We start from the raw sequence: 21,520 nt of genomic DNA, 5'->3' as shown, positions 1-21,520 counted from the left end.
GGGAATATCTTCAGGACACCCGCACCAAACAGCCCCACCGGCCCCTGTCCGACACTTTAACTCCCACCCTCACTCCACCGAGGACATGCAGGTCCTGGACCTCCTCCATTGCCACTCCCTTATCACCCGGCGCCTGCAGGAAGAATGCCTCATCTTCTGGCTTGGGACCCTCCAACTGCTTGACATCAATGTGGATTTCACCAGTTTCCTCATTTCCTCATTTCCCCTCCCGCAGTTCCAACCTTCCAGCTCGGCACCCCATCCTCATGACCTGTCCCATTTGTTCATCTTCCTTCCCACCTATCCGCTCCATCCTCCCCTCTGACCTATCACCTTTACCGCCAGCTCCATCCACCTATTGCATTCTCAGCTATCTTGCCCCCAGCGCCACGCCCCCTCCCATTAATCTCTCCACCACCGAGGCTCAAAGCCTCGTTCCTGATGAAGGGATTTTGCCTGAAACATCGATTTTCCTGCTCCTCCATTGCGGCCTGACCTGCTGTGCTTTTCTAGCACCACACTCTTGGCTTTAATCTCCAGCATCTGCAGTACTCACTTTTTCACCTACTTTGTAGTACAAGCCTAGATGTTATTCAGATCTTTCTGCATATTGACGTGGACTGCTTCGGTATCTGAGGAGTTTGAATTGTGCTGAACATTGACAGCGGGAGGGTGGTTGTTGAATCAGGTCAGAATGGTTGGGTCTGGGACACTACCTTGACCGGCTTCTGCAGAAATGCTTTCCCTGGGCGTTGGAGACTGAGGGGTGACCTTATGGAGGTTTTTAAGATCATGAGGGGTATGGATAGGATAAATAGACAAAGTCTTTTCCCTGAGGTGGCGGAGTCCAGAACTGGAGGGCATAGGTTTAGGGCGGGAGGGGAAAGATATAAAAGCGACCTAAGGGGCAATTTTTTCACACAGAGAGTGGTAAGTGTATGGAATGAGCTGCAAGAGGAAGTGGTGGAGACTGGTACAATTGCAACATTTAAAAGGCACCTGGATGGGTATATGAATAGGAAGGGTTTGGAGGGATATGGGCCGAATGCTAGCAGAAGGGATTAGATTGGGTTGGAATATTTGGTCGACATGGATGGGTTGGACCGAAGGGTCTGTTTCCGTGCTGTACATCTCTATGACTCTATGATTGGAATGATTGGCCACCAACAGCCACAATCACTTTGCTTTGTGTCAGATATGACTCCAAACAGCAGTGTTTATTCACCGATTTTCATTGGTGCCAGCTTTGCTCAGGTTCCTTGGTGACACACTGTCAAGTAGTGCCTTGCTGTTAAGGCAGTCACTCTCACCTCACCACTGGAATTCAGCTCTTTTGTCCAGGTTTGAAACAAGATTGTAATGATGTCAGGATATGAGTGGCCCTGGTGAAAGCCAAATCTAGTGATCAGTGACCAGGCTATTGCTTTGCAATTACCACTTGCTAGCACTGTCAACAAACCCCTCTTATCACTTTGCTGATGAAGGAGAGTAGACAGATAGGGCAGTAATAGACTGGGTTGGATTTGTCTTGTTTGTTGTGGCGAGGACTTGGGAAGTTTACTACATTGCGGGTCGATGCCAGTGTTATAACTGAACTTGGACAACTTGGCTAAAGGCATAGCTTGCTCTGGAGGACAAAACTTCAAAGCTATTGCTTGAATGTTGTCAAGACCCAATACCTGAGCAGTATCCAGTGCCTTCAACCATTTTGTGACAACACTTAAAGTAAATCAAATTGGATGAATTCTACCAACTGTGCTCCTGTGAATCTCAGAAAGAAGTGGAGATGGATCACCCATTCAACATTTCTGCCTTAAAATGGATGCAAATGCTTTAGTCTTGTTTTATGCAATGATCTTTTGGGCGTCCTGTTATTAAGAGTGGAATATTTTCAGAGTGTCCTCTTTCTGTTAGTTATTTAATTGTCCATGACCATTCATGATTGGATGTGGCAGCACTGCAATGCTTAGATCTGCTCTGTTGATTTTGGGACTGCTTAGTTTTTTCCATTGCATGCTGCTTCTGGTATTTGGCATGTAAGTACTGCTATGTTTTAGCTTCTACAGGTAGACACTGCGAAGTTTATTAGCAAACCCTAGATTATTACATCATTAGATTTTTATTTACATTTTTCTCATTCATTAGACAAGTTTTGAAAAAGTGCTTTTTTGTAGTCTGTATCCTGAGACATGGCATAATAGTCTAATAAACGTTAGTAGGCACAGTGTGCATCTTCAAAGTGTTTAAGAAAAATAATTGACCTTGCTAAAATTCCCCATCATGTTCCGGGATTTGTAGGTTAGGGGTGTTAGTCAGGACAAATGTAGACTAATTAGGGTATGGGAATGGGTCTGGGTGGGTTACTCTTCGGAGGGTCGGTGTGGACTTGTTGGGCCAAATGGCCTATTTCCACACTGTAGGGATTCTTATGATGATTCTAAGCAATCAAGGGCTAAGGTAAGGTGGAGATTAAGGTTACAATGTCTGTTCTGCTTGTACAGAGATAACTAGACTCCTTAGATGTTCTTAAACTGAGAGCAGAGACCTAACATCCTTAAATACTTTTATCTATAAAAGTGTTTGGAAAGGGCTAGCAAGTGGCCCATTGCATCAAGTAAACAAAAAGTGACCTGGCAGCAGGGAGGAAGCATCCATTCTGACACCATGGTTTCCTGTCCTGTATCCATTGGTTTGAAAAGTTTAAACAACTCATAGCATAATCTACCAGTCCCGAGAAATAAGGTACATTAGTGAATCAGACCCTTCCTTCAAAAGGAGGATGATATATGTTAGGACACAATTGATAGAGAGTCTGACTGAGAAAGCAGGCACCCACAGAGCAAGAAATATTCTCGGAGCTACAGAAGATGAATGGAGATTACAAGGTCAGTTTTGTAAAGAAGTTGATAAAAAAATGAGTATATTGAAAAAATATGGATAAATTGGCCGAGGATACATGTGTATATGGCTTTTACAGCTGAATATAAAGTGAAAGAAGTTAAGGGAACAGATAAATAAGTTGCAAAAGGAGAGTGTGTATTATAAAGTTGCTTTACACATAAATAGTTTTGTTGGAATTAGGAGGTGTATGATAGATTGTGTTATATAAAGAAAATCTCTAGACCAAACACTGGGACAAAGTATTTACAGGGGTCAAATGCCAGGCAGAGTTAGATGATGCAAGGTGGGGGCGGGGGAGGTGGGGTGAGTTTCAGAAAGTTAATTTGTCTACAAAATGTTGCCTGCCCTGAAGCAGACCGCATTGCATGTTCAGCTGAAATCGAATAACTTCAGGCACAAATTAGCCACCAGCGAGCGGTGCTGGCTGCTGCCTCTGAAACCAGGAGCATTTTATTTTACCTTTTTGTCTGTGACAAACTTTAAGGAAATCAATTTGTCATAAAAAAACATTACATTTGAAAAAAATAACCTTTTTGGCAGAATGTTTTACCAGGAGGAGTTTCTAAGCGTAATGGGAAAATGTGACATTACTTAAGGGAATAGAGGAATTTTACATATTCCAGTTCGTTGCTGATAGCCTAAATTTTGGTGAATGTTACATCAAGGAGGAAGAATTAATTCCATATGGGATCATTACTTTGGTAATTAAACCCCTCAATGTGCATGAGAAATAAAGTTTAAATTTGAAACTACCTTGAAGTGGCCTGTTTCTGATTCTTTTGGAAATACCCAAGTTTAGCCCAGTTCAGACATGTTACACATGAAATAGTATGTGTATATTAATAATTAAAGATATAATATGTAAGTGATGATGGTTTCCTATCAGAAACTTTCTGTAAGATAAGCAATATAATTTTTAAAACGTTTCACCTCTGATGTGGGTAAGCATCTGGATTTTCAATGAAAGTAGTTGTTTCAAAATAAGTATTCGACTATCAACAGCTTGCATTTTTAAAATTCATTGTTGTCTGTAGGAAATGAATCTAAGCTTTGATTTTCTGGTAAGTCTGAATCCACTCCTTAGAAGTCTTGAATGCTTCCGAACCTTTAGAATTGAGAGTCAAGCTTTTGAAAAAATTCACCCACCAACATCAATATCTAACCTTGAAACAGTCTCATCTTAAGGTTTCTGGGTGGTCTGAGTGGCGTATCAAAAGGGCAATGGCTGTGGGATATTAGATAGTAACGTTTGATTTTAGCTGACTCTGACAGGGTTCAAATCTAACCCAGACTGGTGTGCCACCTGTTGTTGTCTGGCTGGAAGGTTCCAACTGTGAAACGTGTTTTGGACAACATCAAACCTCCTCTCGATGAATATGGTTTGACAAGATGAAACTGTTCCGAATTAAAGAATATAAAATGCATGATAACTCTCAAAGAATAAATATTGGGGAAAATGGAAAAATACACTCGGGCAAGAGTGATTCTATTGGCGTGGTGGTTATATCAGAGGAGGGGGAGAGGATAGGTATTTAACCTTGTGCTAATCTGTGACGGACAGGCAGGGCTCAGGCCTAATACTTCAAATACTTCCTCTCACTCTCCAAAGCTGCCAAGCTCCCATTCGGCTCTCCACACTTCCAAATACCACCAGCTACTCATCCATGGCAGACACAATATCCAAATGCAATTAATAACCTTTTTTCTTCACTCGTTGCAGGAGAAAATGATCTGTAATAAGAAGGGGTGACAAGAACTAGAGGTAAGGAGACCTGCTGGAGCTGTCTGAAGAGAAGGTAAGTGGTAGTTGATAGGGACCACATTTATTGTTCCCCTTTATACCCCTTCTCATGTGTTGCTCCACACTCATCCTGCTATTTGGCATAAAGGAAGCTGTAGATGGTGCGACCATGCTCCATTTGCTTTCCATTCCACCAGCATGGCGTGGTGGCTCAGTGGTTAGCACTGCTACCTCGCAGTACCATGGACCCCGGCTCGATTCCAGTCTCAGGCGACCTTGTGGAGTTTCCACATTTTCCCTGTGTCTGCGTGGGTTCCTCCCACAATCCAAAGATGTGCTGGTCAGGTGAATTAGCCATGCTAAAATTGCCCACAGTATTCATGGGTGTGTAGGTTAGGTGCAATAGGGAGGGAATGGCTTAATGGTATTATTGCTGAATTGTTAATCCAGAGACCCAGGTAATGTGGTGAGGACCCAGGTTCAAATCTTGCTATAGCAGATGGTGGAATTTGGATTCACTAAAATATCTGAAGTTAAGAGTCTAGTAACTATGAATCAATTTTTAGCAAAAACCTATCTGGTTTAAGCATGTCATTTTTATGGTGGCACAATCCAAAGATGTACAGGTTAGGTGAATAGGCCATGCTAAATTGCCCATAATGTTGGGTGCATTTGTCAGAGTTAAATATAGGGTAGGGGAGTGTGTCTGGGTTACTCTGTGGAGGGTCGGTGTGAACTTGTTGGGCCAAATGGCCTGTTTCCAAACTGTAGGGAATCTAGTCAGGGGTTAAATGTGGGGGAATGGATCTGGGTGGTCTTGTTGGGCCGAAGGGTCTGTTTCCCCACTGTAGGGATTCTATGAGCACTTCCTGCTTTTGGATGCCAAAGACTGGTACTTGGTCAGCCGCTGCAGCCTCTTACGGAGAAGCAAGAGCTATTTCTGAGGAAGGAGCACTGCTAATTGATGTACAGATGCAGCCACCAGCTCAGTGGCTGATATAGTGCATACCAGAGAAAGTAGTCTGGAACCGGAACCTGGATGTGCATAGTCACTGGGCACAAGTGGGCCTCCGGACTGATATACTTAGTGCAGTGGCAGGATTTCCAGACAGCTTCCACTCGCAGTCCAGAAGCATTCAGAAGTTCCTTTCAATATGGCAGAAGGAATCATGCGGAGCCTGGTGTTCATCTTTCCAGCTTTGCACCAGGAGTGACCAACTCCAGAACTGTACTTGTAGACCCAGCCCTGATACAACAACGCTTGGCCCATGTCTCAGTGCCTCCTGCAGCACAGACAGAAGCTGACCAATTTCTCAGTATCTGGTGTCATGAGATGCATATTTGTTACAATGTGGACTCAGACCGCTACCATCATGGATGTGAATCACAGTGCTCAAGGCATCTTGAAGGGGAAGATTGAAGAAGGCCTACAGTCTGTGATCTAGCCGATTCAGTGGGAGTGTTGGGAATGCCTTCAAGAAGAACAAATCTGTTCTCAGGATGACAGGATTCATGCTCCACCACTGCAACATTGCCACTGTCCTTTTTGCTAACTACTTTAGGTGCTGAGATAATGCAGTTTGAATCCATGTCCATAAGATTCAAAACAGCTGAAGGGCATATTGCAAGGTCATCTGCATTCTACCTGAGTGAGAATCAGTAGCCTTCTCCAACTATGCTGCACCCACTGGCATAGTAGGTCACTGGAACATTGGGATGGAAAATGATCTCTGCAAACCAGATGTTAAGGCAATATATGGGGTTGAATGGCCTATTCCTGTTCCTTCTTTGTATGTTCGCATGAATAGTTTGGTACAGTAAGTATTGCTCGATTTAATGATGCTTGGGGCTGTTAAATCAAGTTGTTCAGTTGGTCTCGGCCAAGAGAAAATTATGTTGGGACACAGCAAATAGTTTGAAAAGTTGTGATTTGTGGAGTAGTGATGAGGCTAAACTGTGACTTAAAGAAAATGCAATGTCTGTTGCCAATCATGAATGGCCCTTCTGGAGGGAAGGAAACTTGGCTGCCTCCTCCTCACACTTCTCTTCACAAGGTGGCCTTGGGATGCATGACTATACAGCTTAATCCACAGAGAATCATAGAAAGAGGCCATTCAACCCATCGAACCAACACTGACCCTTTGAAGAGCATCCCATCCACACTAAGTCCCCCTATCCTACTCCTGTAACCTGACATGTACTCTGGCCACCCTGTGGAACTCTCTGCCTCAGGGCAGAGTCCTCTATTTTTCCCTATCAGGACACAGAACCTCCCCTCTGAAATCCAACAAGCCACCAATGCTTCCTCAAGAAGATAACACAGTTCTTCCCTGAAAGTTGGATATCTGACACTTGAAATAATACAAGTGATGTATCACATATTTATTTTATAACCAACATGCTCAGATTTTATTTTATACCTCTGGATCAGGTGTGACTTAAATTCAGGCCTCTTGCCTCAAAGGTAGGGTCACTACCACTGCAGCACAAGAGCCCCAGGAGACCTGTTCTCCTTTATATTTTGTATTTCTTTCGCTGTGGGCTAGATATTTTCTGATCATCCTGTTCAGAGATGTCTTTATACAACTCTGGAGGAAAGGGTTACTTGAATCCAGGCCTCTTGGCTCAGAGGTAGGGACACTACCGTTATGCCAAAAGCACACAGCTAGTGCAGGGCGATTTTATTGAACAATATTTCAAATCTTTATCAGGCCATTTTATAATATTATTCGATAATGAGGCAACCTCTGGACAATATTTGAAATGACATCATTTCATGAAAGTCACTTCTAATGCTAATGTTTCCTTATGCTTGCATGTGCTTTTTCAAATAACTTTTTGAGCATTCCAACCCATATGAGACAATTTTCCTAATTTAGTATTTTCACTGTCTGCAGCTGTGTGAGTCCACAACAGAAATGAAATGTAGAAGAACCTTGAAGATGCAATTTAATACTTTACCAATTCAATTCCCAGCATCTGGCATGAATGATGCATGTCACAAATCCATTCATTCCACAAATGGTGCTGGCTTGGACCCTTTTTAATCACCAGATAATTCTACTTGTGGGAAATGAATTCTACCCCATATGCATTATTACACCTCCAAATATATTAAAATGAATACATTTACTGTGTTCGTCTCCCAGTTTGTTACATATGCAAAACTGTCTTATAATCTTGGCTTATCTGAGTTGCTGGCAGTGGCTGGCCAGCATATTTTAATCCACAAAGTTTTGTGAAATAGCAATGTAATTCTGCCCTGAGTTTGTATTTGCTGAACAATAATGATATTTTCTGGCCATACAAGATCATAGTTCAAACTCGGTAGAATACCACATCACGATAAATGGTAAGACAATGTATTATCTAACTTATCATGAGTTATGTCACAGTAACTGTGTTCAAAGCCAATGAAAATGTTGTTAGAATACTACTCTGGCTGTATTTGAAGTTTAGTTTGGTTTTGCTTCACAGACTGGAACAAATTCATAACTGCAACTTTTTTAGGGTTTCCAACATCAAAGACATCTAGCAACTTGCAGGCCATGAAATTACAACATCAGATATGGAGCGTGAACATGAATTTGTTTCTCTGGAATTCCATGCAATTTTAGTTTGAAGTTAATCTCAACTTAATACCTCCCTCTGAAAGAGTAGAAGATGAAGTTTAAAGTGATAGGCTCGCAGAGTAACATCAAGGACAGAAGGGATCAATATTGATGCATTGATATTCTTCAAAATTGAACCTTAGATTACGGTACTAAAATTATTGATTTGCTTTCTGTTGCGATCAAATTTAAACAATGTTCACGGATCTAAATCTGACGTATTGCTAATTAACATAAACAAACTGCATGTGCTTCAACCAGATGCCAGTGTCTGATACTGAAAGTTGACCAGTCATCAATGGAGTGAAGAGGCAGTGCGTTCAGTCAAGGTGGTGCTGCCACACTCAGTCAAAGGGCTCATCTGATTCCAGTCTAAGAGGTTGACCTCAGTCAGTCAGATGCTTAGTCCTACCAGAATCTGGGGAGAACAAAAATCTCTTCATTTCTGTCTTAAAACAGAACCCTCTTATTCTTAAGCTATGCCCCTTAGTTTAATTGTCCTTTCAGCTAGGGGATTGGGTAAGGTCCATCTTGCTGGTCAAGTGCAAGTAGTCTGCAGATTGCAAATGGGTTAGTCATTGAAGTGGGAGATATCAGCCTTGGAGCTGGGCTGTTCTCAGGTAAGAGTGTCCTGCCAAGTTACTCTTTTTGGGCTTTGGTCAGTCCTGCGCATTTGGGCATTAATGGTCAGGAGCCTTAACAGGCAGTAGTCCATGGATTTCTTTGGAAAAGTGGAAAGATCACATCTGGTTTTGGTCACTGAGAGAATGATTACTGTGAAAGAGGATAATTCAAAATAGAAGGTTGGCTGTCATACAAAGAAATGGGAAGCTTTGGTAATATTGAGGATGGGGGGTCATAAGTGAAAACCACTATGGCCTTGACATGAGGAGAAATGTGCAGTAAGTAGCTGAGGAAGTGAAAATGGAAGAGGAGGAATTTGGGGAAGGGAGGCAACCAGCACTTTTGATTTTTTTTAATGAAGATGGCCATGATTGGCTTATTGAACTGTGATATCTATGAATGCAGCCCCGATTCCCCACTCACCAGCAGTCCCATATCTTTTGGTTTCCTTATTTGAAAAGAAATCTAATTTCTTTTGAAAACCTCAACTCACTCCTGGATGAAAAGGTTATCTCATGAAGAAATATTGTGTGGGTCGGTTGTATGTCCTTTGTCGTTTATGAGAGGAAGATGTCAACTTATTGAAACAAAGATGATGTTCAGCAACTAGGCAGGATGGGTGTCTGAAGCATTTTTTCTTCATTTTCCAAAATTAAGATTCACAGTTTAAGAATAAGAACTCTCCCTTTTAACATAGAGACGAAGAGCATTTTTTTTCCCTTAGAAGTCATTATAATGTGGCATTCTTTTCTCCAGTAGGTAGTGGAGACTGGATCTTTAAAGTTATTCAAGGTTGAGCTGCATTGACAAGAGAGTGAAGGGTTATATGTACAGATAGACAAGTGGAGATGAGATCAAAATTGGATTGGGTATTATTTTATTGAATGGTGAAGCAAGTCCAAAGGGCTAAATAGCTTACACTTGCTTTGAAGTCCAATGTTTCTATAGCTGACCAATTAATGACCTGGATATATGGACCCTCCCTGGGATAGGTCACCAATCCCAACATTAATTGATGTGGAGACACTTTCTTGCACCATTTTCAAAGGTCAGCCTTGCCTTGTAGGTTGTGTTTGCCAACCCTTGCCTGCAGAATACATCCCTCTACCTCTGTGCATGAAGTCAGCAGCACAATACTAATTCTAGAGGCTCAACTAAGAAATCAAGAAGCACTAAAAGGCTGCAGCCAATATAACAGAGAGAAGAAAGCAGCTGGCCCCATGGTTTCATGATGCTCCCTCGTAGATTCTCTTTCAGGTTGGCAAGGGAAATATTGGAGCTCCTCTTTCCATTAAAAGGCAGATACTAAAAAGATTCCTGACTACACAAATCCAGCTGGTAGATGAGGTTTCTGAAAATCATCATGGGCATAGATAAGGTGAATAGCAAAGGTAGGAGAGTTCAAAATTAGAGGGCATAGGTTTAGGGTGAGAGGGAAAAGATTTAGAAGGGATTTGAGGTGCAACTTTTTCACACAGTGAGTGGTGCATGTATGGAACAAGCTGGGATGGAAGTGGTAGAAGCAGGTACAATTACAACATTTAAGACATTTGGACAGGTACACATGAATCGGAAAAATTTAAAGGGATATGGGCCAAAGGCAGGCAAATGGGACTACTTCAGTTTAGGTAACCTGGCCAGCATGGATGAGTTGAATGAAGAATCTCTTTCCATGCTGGAAAATTCTATGACTCCATAAGTCAGGCCCAGTATGCTCATTGCCCTGAACCTGGTTGGAGTATTGAAAACCACCAATGACTTTCACTTCACCAGTATAAATTAACCATAAACTCTTTCCTCTCAGGAGCTTGCACATGGCAATAAAACACGTCAGGACCCTGCATCCTGTCAGTGGCAAGAGGTTGAGGCAGCAGCAGATTCTTTTTGGTGCATTGGCAGAATCTTGGATGAGAGTTAGTCATCTGCCTGGGCCCACCCTGACCACATCCCTTGAGAGCAGACTCATTTGAGGAGACATTTAAGAGCCGTGAAATCGGGCAGTAGAAATGGAGAGAATTACTGGGAGCAAACAAAGACTGCTTGACACAAGTCTGATGTTGGAGACAGTGAGGACTGCAGATGCTGGAGAGTCAGAGTGGATAAAGAGTAGAGCTGGAAAAAGCACAGCAGGTCAAGCAGCATCTGAGGAGATAGGGAGTCGAAGTTTCAGGTCAGAACCTTTCATCAGGACTGATGTTGGATAGGAACTTAGGAACATGAGTAGGCCATGTAGTCTCTTGGACCTGCTCTTGTCATTCTTTAAGATCATGGCTGATCTGTGGCCTAACTCCATACACTTGTTTTACGTACATATCCCCTGATAACACCATTTGAGGAAGAGAGTCCCAAACCTCTACGACTCTTTGCTTGTAGCGCTGTTTTCTAACAGATCTTCTGAATAGCCTGGCCTTAACTCTTATACTATACCCCTGGTTCTAAATCTTCAACCAGTGGCAGTAATTTATCTTTATCTATTTTGCCTTTTCCTGTTAATGTCCTGAAGATTTCAATTAAATTCCCTTTAACCCTTTAGATCCCTCTAAATTCTAGAGGATAAAGGCTTAACTTGTCTAATATCTTCTCATAACTTGACTCCTGAAGTCCAGGTATCATCCTTGTACACCTGCATTGAATTTCCTCCAGGGCCAAAACTTCCTTCCTAAGGTATGGTGCCCAGATCTGCTCACCGTACTCTAAATGGGGTCTAACTAGGGTTTTGCATAACTACAGCATAATGTCTAAATCTCTATATGCCAGCCCTTTGGATATAAAGGCCAGCATTCCATTATTGTCTACATTTCTTCTGCACCTGTTCATGGCATTTTAAAGAACTATACACTTGACAACCCAAATCTTGTTGCACTCTACTTGTGCCACTAAAAAAATGCCCTGATCTGTCCTTTCTCGGTCAGAAATAAATTACTTCACACTTGCTTATATTAAATTCAATCTGCCACAACTTTGCCCATTCACATAACCTAACAATAACCTGTTGTAATTTTTGTTGTCACCAAATCTCTGGTACTAGCTGAAGAGGAGGCCCTGGGACTTATTGGCTCAAAGAGTGGCCAAGCAGTTACAGATGGTGAGAAAGGACCGTGTCCCAAGAGAATGAGGTGACAGCAAGTTCATGTACTCACCACACCCAGTTACACTGTCTGTCATAGGTAGGCCATTTTAGTCTAGCTGTCTGTTTTCACTCCCTTACGAAAACCTCACTGATGTGCTGCTCCTGTTTTTGCTGCTGTGAGGTTGCCAGTACTTGTTCCTCCCTTTCTTTGCATGACTCTTTCTCCTTGAGATGTTCATCAATTCCCTGTTCCTCATTGACGTTCCTGAAGAATGCTGGACAGGCTACATAGACAATGTCCATTACATTCTGTCACAGGGTATCGGTGTAGCCTTCCTGACATTCTTCTTTCACTCTTACAGTGTACAACTATTGTTAGAATAAGAATATTACTATTTTCAGAGGCAGAAGAAGAGCTATATGCTGATCTAGCCGGCAACTCCTAAATCTTTTGAACAAAGATATCATGGGGCTGACGTGGGTGTACCAGTTGCTTGCAACTTGGTCTCGCCCTATCATGCACTACCTATCAACCACATATGATCCTTCTCCTTGCTACTCCTACCTCAGTCTATGTCAATTCCTCTGTATCTCTTGCAGATCTCACCACCATCCAATGCAGTTCCAATGTTTAGAACTCTCTGTCCACCACCTGGCAGTGGTTCCCCTACTCTTCACATCGACAAGCCCTTTGAAAATAACTGATTTCAAATGACTGGCACTCAGGCATTTTGTCTCTCCTTTCAACCAGTCAGGGATCTGAAGCCCTTTCATACTTATGTGTCTTGCAGTAAATTGAAAAAGACTTGTAAAAAGGACATTCAAAAAAAGGCTCAAGTGCCTCACCAATGATTTTCCCCTCTATCATAATGTCAGAAGTAAGAATGTTCATTGATGATTGCATAATGTTCAGCACCATTCATGACTCCTCAGATACTGAAGCAGTCCATGTCCATATGGACAATATTCAAATTTTTCCAAATAATGACATTTGAAACCACACAAGTGCGAGACAATGATCATCACCAACCAGAGAGAAACTAACGATCAATCCTTGACATTCAATGGCATAACCATTACTGAATCCTCTGATGAAGGGCTCGATTCTCCTGCCCCTCGGATGCTGCCTGGCCTGCTGTGCTTTTCCAGCACCACATTCGCAACTCTGATCTCCAGCATCTGCAGTTCTTTCTCCTAGTTGCACCCTCTAACATCATTGGATCATAGCAACTCAAGGAAGCAGCTTCAGGAGTAGTTATGGGCAGGCAATAAAGGCTGGCCTTGCCAGAGGTATTCACATCCTGTGCAAGAATAAAAAAAACTATGCTTTGTAAGACTTAAAATAACATAATAACTTTTCTTTCAATAAAACTACATAGATTTAGTTTCATATATAGAAGTACCTTTAATGTAGAAAAAACATCCAAGGCCTATTGACAATAAGAGGCTATTTTTATTCACATGGTGCTACCTGAAGTAATGATACTTAGACGTGCACTAATGAGGATGTGGTATGTGCACTAGAAGTATGTGGAGTCGGTAGGCTGTGATGTTCATCAATTCCCTGACAGCAGAGTGTTCCTCATTGATGTTCCTGAAGAATGCTGCACAGGCTACATAGAGACAATGTTAGCAACATTCTGTCACAGGGAATCAATGTGGCTTTACTGACATTCTTCTTTCATTCTTGCAGTGCAGAGCGATTGTTAGAATAAGAATATTAGTATTTTCTGAGGCAGAAGAAGAGCTATATGCTGATCTAGCCAACAACACCTAAATCTTTTGAATAAAGATATCATGGAGCTACCTGCACTAAAACCTGTAGCGTTTGACGTTGTTGAGCACATTCAAAATGAAAGAAAGCAATTGCCTTATGTTCCTGGTCAACTCACAGCCCACATTAAATCTTGATGTGGAGGTGCCAGTGTTAGACTGGGGTCGAAAAGTGTGGTGCTGGTCAGGCAGCATCTGAGGAGTAGGAGAGTCAATGTTTCGAGCATAAGCTCTTCATCAGGAAAGGCGGGGTAGGTAGCTGGGAATACAATAAGTAGATGAAGGTGAGGAGTGATGGTGATAGGTCAGAGAAGAGGGTGGAGTGGATAAATGGGAAAGGAGATAGACAATAGGACAGTTCAAGAGGGCGGTGCCGAGTTAAAGGGTTGGATCTAGGAAAAAGTGGGGACAGGAGAAATGAGGAAGCTGGTGAAATCCACATTAATCCCATGTGGTTGGAGGGTCCCAAGGCAGAAGATGGGGCATTCTTTCTCTAGGTGTCGGGTGGCTGGAGTTTGGTGTGGAAGAGGCCTAGGACTTGCATGTCCTTGGTGGAGTGGGAAGGGGAGTTGAAGTGTTCAGCCACAGGGCAATGGAATTGATTGGTCCACGTGTCCCAGAGATGTTCTCTGAAATGTTCTGCAAGTTGGCATCCTGTCTCCCCAATGGAGAGGAGACCACATCAAGAGCAATAGACACAGTAGATGATGTGTGTGGAAGTACAGGTAAACCTCTGTTGGATGTGGAAGGATCCTTTGGGGCCTTGGATGGAGGTGAGGGGGAACTGTGGATGTAGGTTTACACTTCTTGCGGTGGCAAGGGAAGGTGCCAGGAGTGGAGGCTGGGTTGGTGAGGGTCGTAGAACCAGCAAGGGAGTCACAGAGGGAATGCAGAGAAGGGTGGGGAGGGAAATATATCCCTGGTGGTGGGCTCTATATGTAGATGGCGGAAATGAAGAAGGATAATGCTTTGTATCCGGAGGTTGGTGGGGTGGAAGGTGAGGACCAGGGAGGTTCTGTCCTTGTTCAGATTGGAGGCATGGAGTTCAAGGGAGGAGGTACGTGAAGTGGAGGAGATGCACTACAGGGCATCGTTGACTGCATGGGATGGGAAATTGCGGTCTTTGAAGAAGGAGGCCATCTGGGATGTTCTGGAGTGGAATTGGCTCTCCTAGGAGCAGAGGTGGAGGAATTAGGAATAACGGAGGCAGTGTGGGAGGAGGTGTAGTCCAGTTATCTGTGGGAGTTGGTGGGTTTGAAGTCCGTGTTGAGTCGCTTGCCAGAAATGGAAATTGAGAGGTCCCGGAAGGGCAGGGAGGTGTCCAAGAAGTCAGACAACACCAGATCCACTTTACCTGATGGGAAGGGGCAACATTACCAAAGTTAGTGATATCAAACAAACCTGTTGGACTATAACTTGCTGTCATCTGATTCTCACCTTAATCTGTTATCTGTGATGATGACCAAGCACCTCTATCTGTGACCTTCTTGATTTCCATCCTAGCCCCACCCCTTTAGACGTTTCTGTTCTCAGACACCCATGAACATGCACCGGTCACCACAGCAAAGAGGAACAGAGAGAAATTGCAAAACACAGCAGTGACACTTGATCTAACACCAGCTCAGATATTGGAATTGCATGTAGCTTAGAAACTAGTACAGAGTTAGGATCTGCATGGGCAATTGAGATTTGTTCAGCTGCTGGAGACATAGAAGATTACTTTGATGATGTGGCACATAGGAGGATGCTGATGTTGAGGTGTACAGAGATATTTTGTGCATTGGCTACTCAGCCAGATGATTTTCTGTCCCTGTCAAACAACCCTCTGTTCTATCATCTTGAAGACCCAGTGGTATTATCAAAGTACTCTCATGCCTATTGTGTAAACAGGTCACCAAATCCTTTCTCATCTGCAGCAAGGTTGCAAACACTCACTTTCACATCCAGGAACTCACCATAACATTTCCACAAAGACTCCACAGCAGTTCTCGAGACTTTTCAATAACAGGGGTTATTCTAAATTTCTTGGCCTTCTTGACCATTTAAACAATTCTAGTACTGAACCCCAGCTGCAGTTGAATGCATGCTTTTTTCATGAGTGGTGTGTGAATACTTTTAATGGACCTGTGTGCTCCAAATCTGCAAATAGATTGTCATATCAACTGAAAAGTGAATTACTTTATGGCATCATCAGGTGGGAAACTTTCAGTATGCACAAAAGATGACCGTATGAGTGTTCTTCCCAGGTTGGACTGCCAAGCAAGCCATGGTAGATGCATCAGGAGGCATTATGTGGCCTTTGAAAGGCCTTTGTTTCCTGTAGGAACCAATACAGGCCATTCTTTCTTGGTTTTATAACACTGCAAAATCACTGGTTTTGTTCGGAATTGAAGAAGTCTAAAATGCCCTTGAGTCAAAATATTTTTATACATCATACTAATTAGCATATATTTCATCCAACTTCCTGTTCAAACTAAAACCTCAAAGGAATCTGCAGTTTAAATCTATGCCAAATGTATATCCATCTATCTATCACTGACTCAAACTGCAGATGGATTTAAGAATTTATCTTGGACAGGAAGTGTGATAATTTCATTCTTTTGGTGCTTTCAATTGGTAGGGAAACAATTGTTGAGTTGAAAATTTTAACTTCAAATTAAAAGGAAATAAAATATATTGTAATTCTTCAAAAGGGAACAATTAATGGAATAAATATGATTGCTAATTTATTTGTAACAAAGACAGCATTTTCCTATTTCTGTATTCAATGATTTCAAATTTTCAAATTTGAACCTAATGCTAAAAACAATGTAATAATTAATCTGAAAATGTATGTGTGTTGTGATTTGGAAAGATTCCAAATGTTTCCTTTCAAGACCTCACCAAAGATGCTCCAAGAGCAAACTCTCACTCTCTGTGAGCCTTATGTATAAAGCATTTGATAATGCAGCACAACTGTTAATAAGAGTTGCCGCTTCAAAGTTCGGTAAAAACAGTTACTTCAGACCCCTCCAGCTGACACACTGTACTGCTAAGTCTACAAATTATGACCCAATTTACTAAAGAAATGAAATTATTTCTTATAAATATAAATTGGAAAGCTATGAAAAAAACAGCTATGACTTACTTCTCTCAAAATATGGCTGAAAATGCAAACATTTTCAAACTTCAGTCATTCTTCTAACTTAGAACAAAAGCAAACAATGAATACCCAGTTTCCTGTAATACAGTTGTAATTCTAACACATTAGCTGGCACAATAGTATCAGGAGAAAATCTTATCCAGTAGAACTCAATGATGGGACCGATGATGGTGGTTAATGATGTTGGATCTCTCACTGTGATATATTCAACATTAAACATATTAATCACCAAGATGAACAATCAACACTTGCTCAGAGTTGATTGACTCATCCATCCTTTGAATAGTCATTAATCTAGAGTAAATCAATTACTGAGGAAAACATAACAGTAAAAAGATCTCTCAACAGACAGTTATCTTAACAAAATTAAAGCAGTTAAAGCCATTCAGCCCTGGAACTTGCTCCACAATTCAATAGATCATGGCTAATCTGGTTAGATTCTCACTTCCACTATCTATGCCCCACATAACCCCAAATGTAAAGAAACATTCAGAAAATAATTTTCCAGAAATTACAGATTTCTGATCCATTGCGGATGGTTATCAGCAGCACCACTTCTTCAAGGGAGGGACTGGATGTGTTCTTCAAAGATATGGTTCAACAAGGACTGATGAGTCTGTGAAATAATAATGACTGAATGCTTTTGGATAGAACCAGTTTCACAATGTCAAATGGTTTCACTTTTCTCTGAATTATCTGAGAGAATACGAGAAATTATGACATTGATTTCTCCATTTCAGAGCACCCAAAGGAGAAGTCATGTTCCAAAGGAATAGGTCAATCTCAGAGTTATCATGTTGAACTTCTGATTTCATCGTTGACACTCACTAGTGCAGAGTTTCTTATTGGGATCACTCGAGTGCAGGATCCAGACTTCAATAATGTACACTCCGTTTTCTCATAAAAGCAAAATACTGCAGATGCTGGAAATCTGAAATAAAAACAGAAAATGGTGGGAAAGCCCAGCAGGCTCAGCAGGCAGCATCTGTGGAGAGAAAAACAAAATTAACATTTTGAGTCTGATATGACTTTTCAATAATCTCTCCACTTTGACTATCCATTTTTTTTGTGCTGCAGATGGCTATTTGTTTAGGAAAATAACATGTAAAAACACTTCAAAACAAATACTTCCAAGTTCAGCTGCTAGAAGTAAGGATTTTCTGAAAAGACAAACTTTGAATGTGACAAAATATATATCACTGACATTCTGCAAACTATTGATGGGAAACATTTTTTGCTGATTTGCAATAGTTTATGAATAATATCTTTTCCACTACTGATGTAGCTACCAAATGTAACAAATAAAATCAAATTTATTTTTGATTGAAGATATATTTACCCAATCTGATGTACTTGTTATAATCACATACATATTCATTTTTCCCAATTCCAAACGTAGGGAGATGGGAGCTTACCAACTTTCTGAATGAAGGGATATTGATGGATAGATGACTTCACTAGGAAGTAAGACCTTTTTTCAAAGTGTCATCAGCCAATGGCTTGGTTGGTAACATCTCTATTTCTGAGCCTGAAGGTTGTAGTTTCAGTTCCAGACTAGGGATTAAAAATTTTGTGTGGTACCTCAGTGCAGTATTGAGGATGTGAAGTTAAACTGATATTCTTATTTTTCCTTTCAGATAGATGCAAGTATCCCCTGGTGCTGTTTTGAGAAGGCGCAGAGGAGTTGTTCATGCTGTAGTGCCCAGTATTTATCCCTCATATATTGTCACAAATAAAGGGGTGTCACGAATAAAATGTTAGCTGGTCATTATCACACTGTTGTTTATGAGAACTCATGGTAATAATGAACTGCTGCATTTCCTACATTACAAAAGTAACTAACCTTCAAAGGTAGTTCAACAACTATAAAGGCCCTGATGTGATGAAATGAACTACATAAATGCCAGTAAAACAGATATTGCTGGAAAAAACTCAGCAGGTCTGGCAGCATCTGTGGAAAGAAGGCACAGTTAATGTTTCGGGTGGTTTCAGAACCACTGATGAAGAATTGCCAGATTCAAAACATTAACTCTGCTTCTTCCCATAGATGCTGCTGACCTGCTGAGTTTCTCCAGCAATTTCTAGTAGAGTTCTTCATTTTATTTTGTATTACTGCAAGTTTTCCTTTTTAATACGTCATGTTTCCTGTGCATTTACAAACTTGCAGTACCTGGAATATTAGAATCAGAGAATGGTTTCAACACAAAAGAAGGCCATTCGGCCAGTTGTGACTATTCCAGCAATCTACATGGACAACACACCTTGACCCATTCCCTCACCTTGTCCAACAATCCTGCAAATTTGTCCCTGCACACTCCCCAGTGTGGTTTAACCTCCTGATTCTTCCATGTGTATCTTCCAGACCTGAAACATCTCTTATGTCTTGGACATCAAAACTATAAGCAATGTTAAAAGAATGGCCTGGCCAGAAAACTGTAAAATATGATCATTGCATTTGCCAACTCATATTCTACCGTTTTGGTGAAGTAAGTCAACATCTTGGCAGTCATATTGATTGCTGCTGCATTGGTTTGACGTCATTCATATCCAATCTAGTCAGACTGTTAGATATCTATCAGCTTTAACCTTAGATGTTTCAATGCCCAGTACCTTTGTACTACATGTGTACCACTTTCCAGAGTGTGGCATGCTGTACTTTATTGCATTTTATTTATCTGCACTTCTACTGCCCACTTACATACGTGGACCAACTCATTCTTTCATTTTTGGGCTAACTCTCACAAATTTTCCATAATTTGTCATCTCTGTCAGATTTGTAAACCACAGGCTGAATATTACGAGATGTGATGTTATTTCCCTTTCCAACCACCGTCAATTGAAAAGTCATTTGTTAACTTATCCACATTAAAGTTGGCGGTCCCTCAGCTTCTGAACACTGGGAATGGACTTCATGGCTGCACGGTGAAAATTCTGACTCTATCTGAGAGAAGGTCCCACCTTTGAGAGTTGCCAGCCTCTCTGATTGGCTAGCAATCCTGTAGTCCCAGCAGTGCTAAGTTTGGGCAGTGCCCACTGCTGGGACTGCAGACAGCACTGGAGAGGATGATGTGAGACTTCAAGATATGCCTAAGGTTTTGGATTGCCCTGGCTGGCAGTCTCCCTGACTAACTGGAGTCCACCCTCACTAAGTGATCATCTCTTTGACTTTTACACATTGCCAGTTTCTTCAGGCACATTCTGTACATTTGCTAATAAGCTGCTGGCACATGTTGAGGATCTGATGTTAACTTAGCACTATGTCGTACAGCAACATGTCCAGCCCTCTCTGTTTTATAGAGTTACTTCTCAGTGTCCTCTACTAACGCAAGCTGCCCACCACTATTGCTACAATTAAAAAAACATGCTAAACACAGGAGCTGCCTGTTTCCAACTTAGTCTTAATGACCTTGTGTAGTTAAAATGCAGGCTTAGACACAGATGCCTGGTTCCATGTCAGCAAACAAAATTCTGCACAGATATGAAATGTTTGGCTGTCACTCAGTGCCCCACCCCCCATCTTTTCCTCCGCTACATTGATGACTGTATCGGCGCTACCTCGTGCTCCCACGAGGAGGTTGAACAGTTCATCCACTACACTAACACCTTCCACCCCGACCTCAAATTCACCTGGACAGTCTCGGACTCCTCCCTCCCCTTCCTAGACCTTTCTGTTTCTATCTCAGACGACCGAATCAACACGGACATCTACTACAAACTGACCGACTCCCACAGCTACCTGGACGACCGAATCAACACGGACATCTACTACAAACCAACCGACTCCCACAGCTACCTGGACTACACCTCCTCCCATCCTGCCCCCTGTAAAAACGCCATCCCATTCTCCCAATTCCTTCGTCTCCGCCGCATCTGCTCCCAGGAGGACCAGCTCAAAATACGTACAACACAGATGGCCTCCATAATCAAGGATCGCAATTCCGCCCCCCCCCGACGTGGTCGACGGTGCCCTCCACCGCATCTCCTCCACTTCCCGCCCCTCCGCCCTTGAGCCCCGCCCCTCCAACCGCCACCAGGACAGAACCCCACTGGTCCTCACCAACCACCACACCAATCTCCATGTACAGCGCATCATCCGCCGTCACTTCCGCCACCTCCAAACGGACCCCACCACCAAGGATATATTTCCCTCCCCTCCCCTATCAGCATTCCGTAAAGACCACTCCCTCCGTGACTCCCTCGTCACATCCACACCCCCCACCAACCCAACCTCCACTCCCGGCACCCTCCCCTGCAACCGCAGGAGGTGCAAGACTTGCGCCCACAAGGATATGCAGGTTTTTGGACTCCTCCATCACCAGACCACAACAACACGACGGTTGGAGGAAGAGCGCCTCATCTTCCGCCTAGGAACCCTCCAACCACAAGGGATGAACTCGGATTTCACCAGTTTCCTCATTTCCCCTACCCCCACCTTGTCTCAGTCAAATCCATCGAACTCAACACCGCCTTCCTAACCTGCAATCTTCTTCCCGACCTCTCCGCCCCCACCCCAGTCTGACCTATCACCCTCACCTTGACCTCTTTCCACCTATCACACTTCCGACGCCCCTCCCCCAAGTCCCTCCTCCCCACCTTTTATCTTAGCCTGCTGGACAAACCTTCCTCATTCCTGAAGAAGGGCTTAAGCCCGAAACGTC

Source organism: Chiloscyllium plagiosum, chromosome 7, assembly GCF_004010195.1.
Source record: "Chiloscyllium plagiosum isolate BGI_BamShark_2017 chromosome 7, ASM401019v2, whole genome shotgun sequence".
NCBI classification, from domain to species: Eukaryota; Metazoa; Chordata; class Chondrichthyes; order Orectolobiformes; family Hemiscylliidae; genus Chiloscyllium; species Chiloscyllium plagiosum.
This window is presented reverse-complemented; position numbering follows the sequence as displayed.